Here is a 10916-nt window from a genome sequence, read left to right on the forward strand (position 1 = left end):
TCCCCTTGGCCTGGTTCCTGGGCCTGTTGGTACAGCGCAGTGGTTAGGTTAGAGCAGCGGAGGGTGAGGGAAAGGGGAAAGGGCAGTAAGGGCGGGGAAGGAATCACTGACCCAGCCATGGTGGACCAAAAGAAACGGAACAAACCAATGGCTCAAGAATTTCAAGAACAAAAGTTGAGACTCTGGGACTATGAGAAGACAGATGCACCTGTGGTTGAATGAAGGAAGAGCGGAAAAGAGATGATCAACTCTTAAAGAGAAGGAATGTGCCACAAGAAGTTGTCTGTGAGTACTCTGATATAGTTATCAGATATGGACGGTGATTATAGAGTGTAAAATGCCTTCTGGGAAGCTATTGTTCAAAGTGCTTCCAGTGATAACCAAGGGATGCAACTACGTGCAGGTCAAGCTGATAGGAAGCTTTTTGCACAATGATCGAATGCCCCCAATTGATGACCTAATAGAATCAGAATATTGCCTCTTTTTGTCCATTGTCTCGATGAGATTCCAACCCTTCTTTACAGTTTGAAGCTGCATGGACTTTGACAAACATTGTGTCTGGAACCTTTGACAAACGCAAGCAGTCGTTCAATGCTGTACCACTCTTCCTAAGGCTTTTCCATTCCCCCCATCAAAATGCTTGCGAGCAAGCACGGACTGCTTTGGGAGATGTTCTGGGTGATGGATTCTGGTGTAAGAGATTATGTCCTAAGCCTGGGAGTTGAGAAACCCTTACTTTCTTTCACAAGTCCTTCTATTCCTATAACATTCTTAAGAAACGTTGTTTGGGTTCGAGTCAATTTACGTAGCCACAAGGACGCACCGTCCACAATGAGAGCTATGTAAGAGATTCTCCCAGCTCTTTGTGTTTGAATTTATCAAGCAGATGCAAATAAATCGGTGGAGACTGTCTGGGTCCTCTCTCACCCTACTGATGCTGGCAATGAACTGATGCAGATGGTCATAGATTCTGGAAGAGTTCCTCATTTGGTTGCTCTGCTCAGCTACAGGAAGTGAAAGTTAAGACTGCTACACGTCAAGCTGCAGGCAACATTGTTACTGTAACTGAGGAGCAGACACAAGTAAGTATCGGATTGAGATATGCTTTCACATCTTCCAGCACTTTGGACACATCCCAAAGAGAAAATTACTAAAGAAGCAGTCTGGTTCCTCATAACCGCAGGACATCAACAATAGATGTGGCATCAACAATTGATGGTAACCTTTTGGATAAGGGGGACTTTGGTACCCAGAAAGAAGCTGGCTGGGCCATCAGTAATTCAACAATTAGTGGAAGGAAAGACCGAGTGGCGTACGTTATCCAAACAAATGTCGTTCCACCTTTTTGCACCTTGTTGACTGTAATAGATCCACAAGTGGTGCAGGGCATACTTGATGGATGTAGAAAATGTATTAAAAATGGCTGAAGGTGAGGCAGAAACCATAGCCAATCTTTTAGAAGAATGCAGAGGACTGGAGAGAATCAAACAATCTGAAGATCATGACAATGAAAACATCTACAAACAGGTCTATGAGATCATTGATTAGTTCTTCTCTTCAAATGATATTGATGAGATCCTAGCCTTGGATCCGAGGCAATACAAGGTGGAACCTTTCATTTGGTTTCAATTAATTTGTCAATGTCCAAATGGAAGGGTCCTGGTTTTAGGAAGACATTCTGGAAGCTAGTTCCATGCAGCACTGGTATATGTAGACAGTGATACTTCGGTTGTCAAGTGGCTCCACGTTTGGATTTTCCACGACAAGAGCAGCAAAGTTAAAAGAAAAAAAGTCTGCTCAGTGTTCCTAACTTTGCTCGATAGTTGAACCGAAAATCCACCTTGACTAAACCTATACAGGCCAAGTGAGTCACGTGTTAATGCCTCACCTCAGACACAAAGGAGTGATGCTTCAGTGCCTCTCTCGAGTTACAACATGCATCATTGTGCTTTTTTGTGCTATTTATTTTTGTAAAGTATCATAACCATGGCTCCAAAAAGTTAGTGATACTGGCAGACAAGCGAAGAGGAGAGCTAAGTGTGAGAACCGTGATAGAGTTACAGAAAGAAATGATTGCAAAAGTTGAATCAGGTCACCGCTTGTCTGATTTGGCAGCTGAATACAACCTGGCCAAGTTAACTTTATCAACATTTTTTGGGGAAAATGTGATTAAAGCAGATAATGCAGTGAAAGGTGCAAAATGGTGAACATGAAACAAAGAACCCGCACTATCAAAGAGGTTGAAAAGTTACCGTTAATTTGGATGAATCAGAAACAATTTTATGTTGATAGTGTATCTGAGATAGTGATGTGTCAGTAGGCTAAAAGCCTTCACAGTAACTCATAAAGTCCAGGAAAAATGAATTTATAAGTGTAACTTTTGAGCTTCAGACCTGACTATTTGACTTTCCATTATTTCTTATGGAAAAAAATGTTTAGTTCTCAAACTGTTTGGTGTTCAAGCATGAATTTGGCACTAATTCAGTTCGACAACCAAGATACCACTGTACATGCATATGTAAGAGCACAGAGCACTAGCGGGATCGTGATTACACATTGGGCTGTGACCCAAAAGGTCAGCAGTTCAAAACCACCAGCTGCTCCTCAGGAGAAAGACCAGCTTTCAACTCCCCCAAAGAGTTAGAATCTCAGACACTCACAGGGGCAATTTTACCCTGTCCACAGGGTTGCTATGAGTTGACATTGACTTAATGGCAAGGAGTTTGTGTACACACACACACACACACACACACACACACACACACACACACGATCCGTCAAGCTTGGCTCATGGGATCGGTTGCTGCATTAAATCAGAAAAGAAAATGTGAAGATTTTGTTTGGAATTACAGAAGATGCCAAAATGCAGTGCCGAGAGTGAGTGGGTGTGGATGAGAATGAGGGGCACGATGTAATGGGAACTGGTTAGGTTGGTAAAAGGACAAAGGGATACAGGTCACAGATCTTTAGTGCCTGAGAAGGAACACTGCCTTACTCAATTGAGAGGGGAGTGTGGTCCTTTTATCTTCAAGTTATGCAAGAATAAAAGAGAATAGCTGCCTTCATAAGTCAAATGAAAATGAGCCTCGCCTCACTAGGAAGAAACGTGTGAATGAACAATGTTGAATGAATGCCTGGATCTGTGATGGAGAGCCAAGCTCATCTTTCAAATCTATAGCTCAATGTGGTAGTCAATGGAGAAAAGATGAGAACAATCCCACTGAAAAGGGGGACCAGACAAGGATGCCCCTTGTCCCCACTCCTATTTAACATCGTACTGGAGGTCCTAGCTAACAACATAAGGCAAAAAAATGACATTAAAGGTATTCATCTGGGGAAGGAAGAGGTGAAACCGTTGTTATTTGAAAATGATATTATTCTATATATGGAAAATCCCAAAAGCACCACAAGGGGAATGCTGGAAGCAGAGTGGCAGGACACAAGATCAACAAACAGAAGTCTATAGGACTGCTCTACTCATCAGACAAGACCACAGAAGAGGGGATCAAAAAGGTAGTAGTACCCTTCACAATAGCCAAACACAAATAGAAATACCTAGGGATATACCTGAATAAAACAAACGATCTGTATGAGGAAAACTACAGAACACTATTATAAGAAACCAAGAGTGACCTCAACAAATGGAAGAATATTCCATGTTTGTGGATTGGAAGACAATATAGTTAAGATGTCAGTTCTGCCCAAGGCACTATATAAGTTTAATGCTATCCCAATATGAACACCATCATCCTTCTGCAAAGAGTTGAAGAAAACTGATTAACAACTTCATAGTGAGAGGGAAGAAGCCCAGAATTAGCAGAGAACTCCTCAAGAAGAAGGGAACAGTTGGAGGGCTTGCTTTACCTGACTTTAGCACCTATTAGACAGTCACAGTGGTCAAAACAGTGTGGTACTAATATAATGACAGATACTCAGACCAATGGAAGAGAACTGAAGACCCAGAAATAAAATCAGCAGCATACAGACAACTGATCTTTGATGAGGGCCCCCAAAATATCAAATGGAAATCAGATGCCCTCTTCAACAAGTAGTGCTGGGAAAAAATTGATTTCCACCTGCAGAAAAATGAAGTAAGACCCTTACCTTACTCCATGCACAAGAATAAATTCCAGGTGGATCACAGACCTTGAGGTAAAACTTCAAACTATTAGGGCCATCAGTGAGGGAAATGGGACCAACCTGAGAACTTTGGTGCAGGGAATACATAGGCTATTGGAATTAGGGAAGGACACAAACACAGATAAGGCAGAAATTGACATGGGGGATATACTGAAGATAAAACACCTGTGTACATCGAAATAATTCACCAAGAGAGTAATAAGAGATGCCCTGGACTGGGAAAGCATCTTTAGCAATGACACATCAGACAAAGGCCTTATTACTAAAATCAACAGTACTCTACTAGCTTCCAAAAAGGAAAAAAAAAAAAAAGTCCACTAAGGAGGTGGGCAAAGGACCTGAAGAGAGGTTTCATGAGGGCAGAAATCTGAATGGCCAACAAACATGAGAAAATGTTCCAGATCATTAGCCATAAGAGAAGTTCAAATTAAAACAACAATGAGATACCACCGAACACCTTCAAAGATAGCCCAATTCAAAAAATGAGAAAGTAACAAGGGTTGGAGGGGTTGTGGTGAGATAGGAAGTCTCATCCACTGCTAGTGGACCTGTAGGTATGTATAGCCACTATGGAAATCAATTTGGTGATATCTAAAACAGATGGAAATTGAGCTACTATATGATCCAGCAACCCCACTACTGCACATATACCCAGAAGAGACAAGAAACAAACAATGGCCAGACATCTGTGCTCCAATGTTTATCGCGGTGCAGTTCACAATTGCAGGGAGTTGGAAACAACCCAAATTTCCATTCAATGGGCTAATGGATTAAAAAATTCTGATACATCCCCCAAAAGCAGTGATGAACGCATGAAGCACATCACCATGTGGGAAGAACAGGAGGAAATTATGCTAAGTGAAGTAAGCCAAGCACAAAAGGATAAGTACAATATGAATCTGCTGGGGTAAGCTTAAAAATACATTCCTGGGGTGAGGTCCAGGTACTTTGGCACAGGCCAGACCCAATCCAGGGACACATATGGCAGTCAACTAAAAAGGAGGGGAAGAGAAAGAAAGAAAGGAAGGAAGAAAGAAAGAAAGAAAAAGACAGGTAGCGGGTTGGAACAGGGTACTAACACACCCAAGGGGAGGGTGTTGCTTATATCTCCACAGGAGAGGGCGACAGGGTCCAGAGTTCAACCTGGTGCTCCAAGATGTGAATGCAACATACCAGCATGAAGCAGCCAATCAATAGAGAGGTCTGCAGGCTGGGCCCAATCCCAACTACATGGAAACTACTCTCCCCTAGCCATCCTCCCCAAAGAATGTATTACAGAGGATAGCACTGACGCTACAGCCTAATCAGAGCACACAGGAACAAATGAAGAGGGAAGGAGAGAAAGGAACCTGTCCTGGCTCACCAAGCCCCGAGGATGATATTCCTGCTCAGAGCACCCAATGCCCAGAGAGCACCATAGGTCTGGCCCCACCATGAAACATGACATCCTTCAGTGATCCATAGCGCTACGGGGACAACACTGGAGACACAGTGCAGGAATCATGCTCGATCTAACCCCACCATGTGGGGGTTAAACACTAAGAGTGTGCAGCAGAGCAGCAAGGGGAGTGTATTAGTCTAGGTACTTTGGAGAAACAAATCCACAGCGACTCGTGTATAAAAGAGAGCTTTATGCAAAGAAAATGTGCATCACGAAAACATCCCAACCCAATGCTGCCCAAGCCCACAAGTCCAACATTCACCCATTAACCCAACACCAGTCCACAAAGTCCTTCACCTCACAAAACAGAGGCAATGATACCGACTGCAGGAGGAAAGCTGAGTCAGTGAACGTGTAAGCATCTCAGCATTGGCAGGGCTCTCCACATGGCTGCTCCAGCACCCAGGGCTGCATCGGGATAGATCCATGCGGCTTCTCCTTGCGGATGTCTTGTAGGAAGTCAATCTTGCAAGCTGAAGCAGGGAACCGCTAAGGCAGCTGCACTCGATGCAACCATCACAAAACAAGAGACCCAAGAACTAGAAAGGCGAGGCTTCACCACCCATTTATCCCTCCGCCTTTCAACCAGCACCACATGTGATTACCGGCCAGGCTGGCACAATTAACTAACTCAGGGAGCAAAGCAATGAATACCAAAAATAGACTTTGGGGCCAGGGTGTGGCACCCCATCACACTCTACTGGAAAACACTCTGAAAGGTCAACAAACAGATCTGGAACTATTTATGGGCTTTTATTTTTTGTTGTTGTTGTTTTGTATTTTGTTTCTTTTGTTGTTTTGCTTTGTCTAGTTTTTATGCTTGTTATTGTCTCTGCATATCTATCTAGATAAGATAGGCAGGATAAACAATCCAGAGAAAACAACAGGACCAAGGATTTAGGGGGACATGGGAGAGGGTGCAGTGGGGGGACGGCAGGGGGTGCCAACAAACCCAGGGACAAGGGAACAACAAGTGATCTAAAATTGATGGCGAAGAGGGTGTAGGATGCCTGCTGGGGTTTGATCAAGGGCAATGTAGCCAAGAGGAATTCCTGAAACCTGAATAAAGGTGGAACATGCTAGTGGGACAAGAGGAAAGTAAAAGGAAATCGAGGAAAGAACTAGGAGGCAAAGGACATTTATAGAGGTTTAAATACAGATATGTACATATGTAAATATATTTTATATATAATTATAGGGAAACAGATCTATGTACATATATTTATATGTGAAGTATCAAGGTAGCAGACAGACATTGGGCCTCTACTCAAGTCCTCCCTCAATGCAAGAACACTTTATTCTAATAACCCGGCATTCTGTGATACTCACCTTCCCGACTCGACTGCTGAAGACAAAATTGGTGCATAAGCAAATGTGGTGAAGAAGCTGATGGTGCCTGGCTTTAAAAAGATAAAGTGTCTGGGGTCTTATAGGTTTGAAGATAAACAAGCAGCCATCTAGCTGAGAAGCAGCAAAGCCCACATGGAAGAAGCACACCAGCTATGTGATCATGAGGTGTTGATAGGCTCAGGTATCAGGCAGACCCAGAACAAAAAATCATATTGATGTGAATGAGGGGGCGGGCAGAGTGGAGACCCAAAGCCCATCTGTAGACAATCATACATCCTCTTACAGAAGGGGCACAAGGAAGAGATGGGCCAGTCAGGGCACAGTATAGCACTGGTGTAACACATAACTCTCTTCTTTAGTTCTCTAACACTTCCTCCCTCCCCTCCCTTTATTATCATGACCCCAATTCTACCTTACAAATCTGGCTAGTCCAGAGCATGTACATTGGTCAGATAAGAGCTGGAAAAAAGGAATCCAGGACAGATAAGCCCCTCAGGACCGATAATGAGAGTAGTGATACCAGGAGAGGGCTAGGGGAAGCTTGGGGGAGAAAGAGGGGACTGATCACAATGATCGACATATAACTCCCTCCCAGGGGGATGGACAACAGAAAAGTGGGTGAAGGGAAACTGCGGTCGGTGTAAGACATGAAGAAATTATAATTTATAATTATCAAGGGTTCATGAGAGAGGGAGGGTGGGGTATGGGGGAAATGAACTGATACTAAGGGCTCCAGTAGAAAGAACATGTCTTGAAAATGATGAACAATGATGAGGCCACATATGCACAAAGGTGCTGGCACAATGGGTGTATGGATGGATTGTGATAAGAGCTGTAAGAGCCCCCATGAAAGTGATCAAAAAAGGAAAACAAATCTAGGGCTCTTCAGCCCCGATGCAGCCTCCTAGACCTGGAGAGTGCGTGTATGAGAGAGTGGTTTTGGTGCTGGAGTGAATGCATGCTAGACACAAGCTGTTGTTCACCTTCAGGGAGCTGACATAGTGAGTCATCAAAGTGAACTCGTGAGTGTTCATGTCCACTGGCCACAGAAAACAGAATCCGTTTAGCAGCAGGCATGCCTGTATTTCCTATCCTTTTCTTTTCCCACCCCCTAGACCCAGCCTCCTGCCTCCCCCTCAGTTCAAACCTTTGTTTAATTTAGCTGCTATGGCTTTTTAGTTGTTTCTCAATTAAGAAAACTTTTCAAGAAGATTTCCCTATTCATTTGCACTGACTAGATGACTGTTTAGATGCTCTGAAAAGCTTTCCATGTAATCAAAACAAGTTTGTGTGGAGTTTTGCATGAAAAAGATCAAAATAGACTATGCAGTGCACAAGCTGCCATCGCAGTGGAAAGAGTGAAATGCACTTTAAATGCTGTCCTTTGCATTTTCAGAGATACGTAAAGATTACTGCATGAGGTAAATATACAGCATAGTTAATTTTTAGATTTTGTTGAGTCCTGTAAAGAAGAAAAGTTTCAGTTATTGGGTTTAAATGCTACTTGTTTCAATTAAACAAGTTACTTGTTACTCATTTCTATGAAATGATATGGAAACTTTTAGAATGGAACTTGGTGCATATGTACTGCTGAATAAAGACTGATGAGGAGATTTGAGTAGATGCAAAAAAAATCTGACATACAATAACGTGAAAGAACTCAAAACATGTTTTCTGTACTTTCGGTGAACGAGTACAATGCACAGTTTCTTACATGGCATTCCTTAAAGCACGAGTTTTATTTCTTTCAAAAGATCAAAAGATTAATCTCATGCAATGATTATCATTACATCTGTGCAAGAGAAAACAATATCAAAGATGTTCGCAGTGTGCAAATTGAGTTACAAAGTTAAGAAAGTCCTCAATGATACTTGACTTCAAGTACATGAAGGTAAAATGTTTTAATACACAGCATATATACATACTTGACATATATATTACATATTATACAAAAATACTTTGACTTACAATGATAGGAAAGAACACTAAGCTTCCCAGATTTACAATTAAGTTGTAAAGCACAGATGTTGCCAATACTGTGAGTGAGAAAACAATTTGTAGTACCTTCCATAAAACTTTAAGAATAATAGTTCTACTTCATTGCAAACAACACATTGGTTTCCACACCTGCAACGGTTATCAAAACATCCCGTGAATGAGAAAATAGAGATATCTTAGCGCTTCTTCCAGTGGACATGGAGTTACAAAGCTGTGAAAGTAAAAAATACATCCTGGGGTTAAAAAACTATTTAGTTTTCCTCAGGTTCAAGTACACAAAGGTAAACATTTTATCTGCTGAAGAAAAATTTGACTTATGATGCAAAAGGATGCTGAACTTTCCAAATGTATAACCACGGGGATGTTTGCAATGCTTACTGTGCACGGGAAACACTTTACATTTTCTATCATAAAAGTTCATAAAGTACAGTCAGTTTCACTTCTTTGCAAGCAACACATGAGACTCCACACATATAACAGTTATCAATTCATCCTGTGAAGGAGGAACTGATTGGTTATAAGTTTGAGGATGTTCTCAGTGCTCTCTGTTAAAGTACTTTCTGTGAACGTCTTGAGAAACTACAATGTGCAGTTTCTTATGTGACTTTCTTCAAGCATAATACTTTTGATTTTGGTTAAAAAACCATAATAGAGTCAAGTCATGCAACAGTTATTAATATATCCGTGCAAAACAACACAGTGGTATCAAAGAAGTTTCATAGTGGACGTTGAGTTACAAAACTGGGAAAGTCTCCAATATATCTTGTGGGTTAGCAAACACTTGTTTTTCTTAGATTCAAGTATGTAAAGACAAAAAGATTTAAACATTGGGGGAAGGGAAGAAATGTTGGCCAACCCAGGAACAAGGGAACAACGAGTGGTTCAAAACCAGGGGCAGGAAAGGGATGGGAGGACTGGTAGGGAGTGATCAAGGGCAATGTAACTGAGAGGAATTACTGAAACCCAAATGAAGGCTGAACATGGTAGTGGGACAAAAGGAAAGCATAAGGAAATAGATGAAAGAAGTAGGAGGCAAAAGGCATACACAGAGGCCTCAATACAGTCATGTACATATGTAAATATATTTATAACTATGGGGGAAATAGATCTATGTGCATATATTTATAGGTTTAGTAGTAGGGTAGTAGATGGACATTGGGCCTCCACTCACTCCCTCAATGCAAGAACAGTTTGCTCAACTAAATGGTCATTCCATGATACCCACCTTCCCGACATGATCGCTAAAGACAAATGTGTGCATAAGCAAATGTGGTGAAGAAAGCTGATGGTGCCCGGCTATCAAAAGATGGAGCATCTGGGGTCTTAAAAGTTTGAAGGTGAACAAGTGACCATCTAGCTCAGAAGCAACAAAGCCCACAGGGAAGAAGCACACCAGCCTGTGTGATCATGAAGTATTGAAGGGATCAGGTACCAGACACCGAAGAACAAAAAGCATAATTGTGTGCTAACCCTCTCATTGTGTGCTCACACCACCATGTGATCATGAAGGGTCGAAGGGACCAGGTATCAAGCACGGAAAAAAAAAAAAAAAGAAAAAATCATATTATCGTGAACGAGGGGGAGTGCGCAATGGGGACTCAATGCCAACTGTAGACAACTGGACATCCCTTGCAGAGGAGTAGTTGGGAGGAGATGAGTCACTCAGGGTGCAGTGTAGCATTGATGAAACTCACAACTTTCCTCTAGTTCATAAATGCTTCCTCCCCCCTCCCCCCGCCCCACTATCATGATCCCAATTCTGCCTTGCAAACCTGCTTAGACGAGAGGATGCACAGCGGTGCAGATGGGAACTGGAAACACAAGGAATCCAGGACAGATGAACCCCTCAGGACCAGTGGTGAGAGTGGTGATATGGGGAGGGAGGAGGGAAAGGGCGGGGTAGAAAGGGGGAACCAATTACAAGGATTTATATATAACCTCCTCCCTGGGGGATGGACAACAGGGAGGTGGGTGAAGGGAGACGTCG

The 10916-nt window shown here is 42.4% G+C and overlaps 1 pseudogene; it reads left to right on the forward strand.

Moving 5' to 3' along the window:
- Positions 1-1633, forward strand: part of LOC101651158 — a 4803-nt pseudogene extending 3170 nt beyond the window's left edge.
- The last annotated feature ends 9283 nt before the right edge of the window (positions 1634-10916 follow it).

Source organism: Echinops telfairi, unplaced genomic scaffold (assembly GCF_000313985.2).
Source record: "Echinops telfairi isolate 266 unplaced genomic scaffold, ASM31398v2 ScPeMD7_4;HRSCAF=17, whole genome shotgun sequence".
NCBI lineage: Eukaryota > Metazoa > Chordata > Mammalia > Afrosoricida > Tenrecidae > Echinops > Echinops telfairi.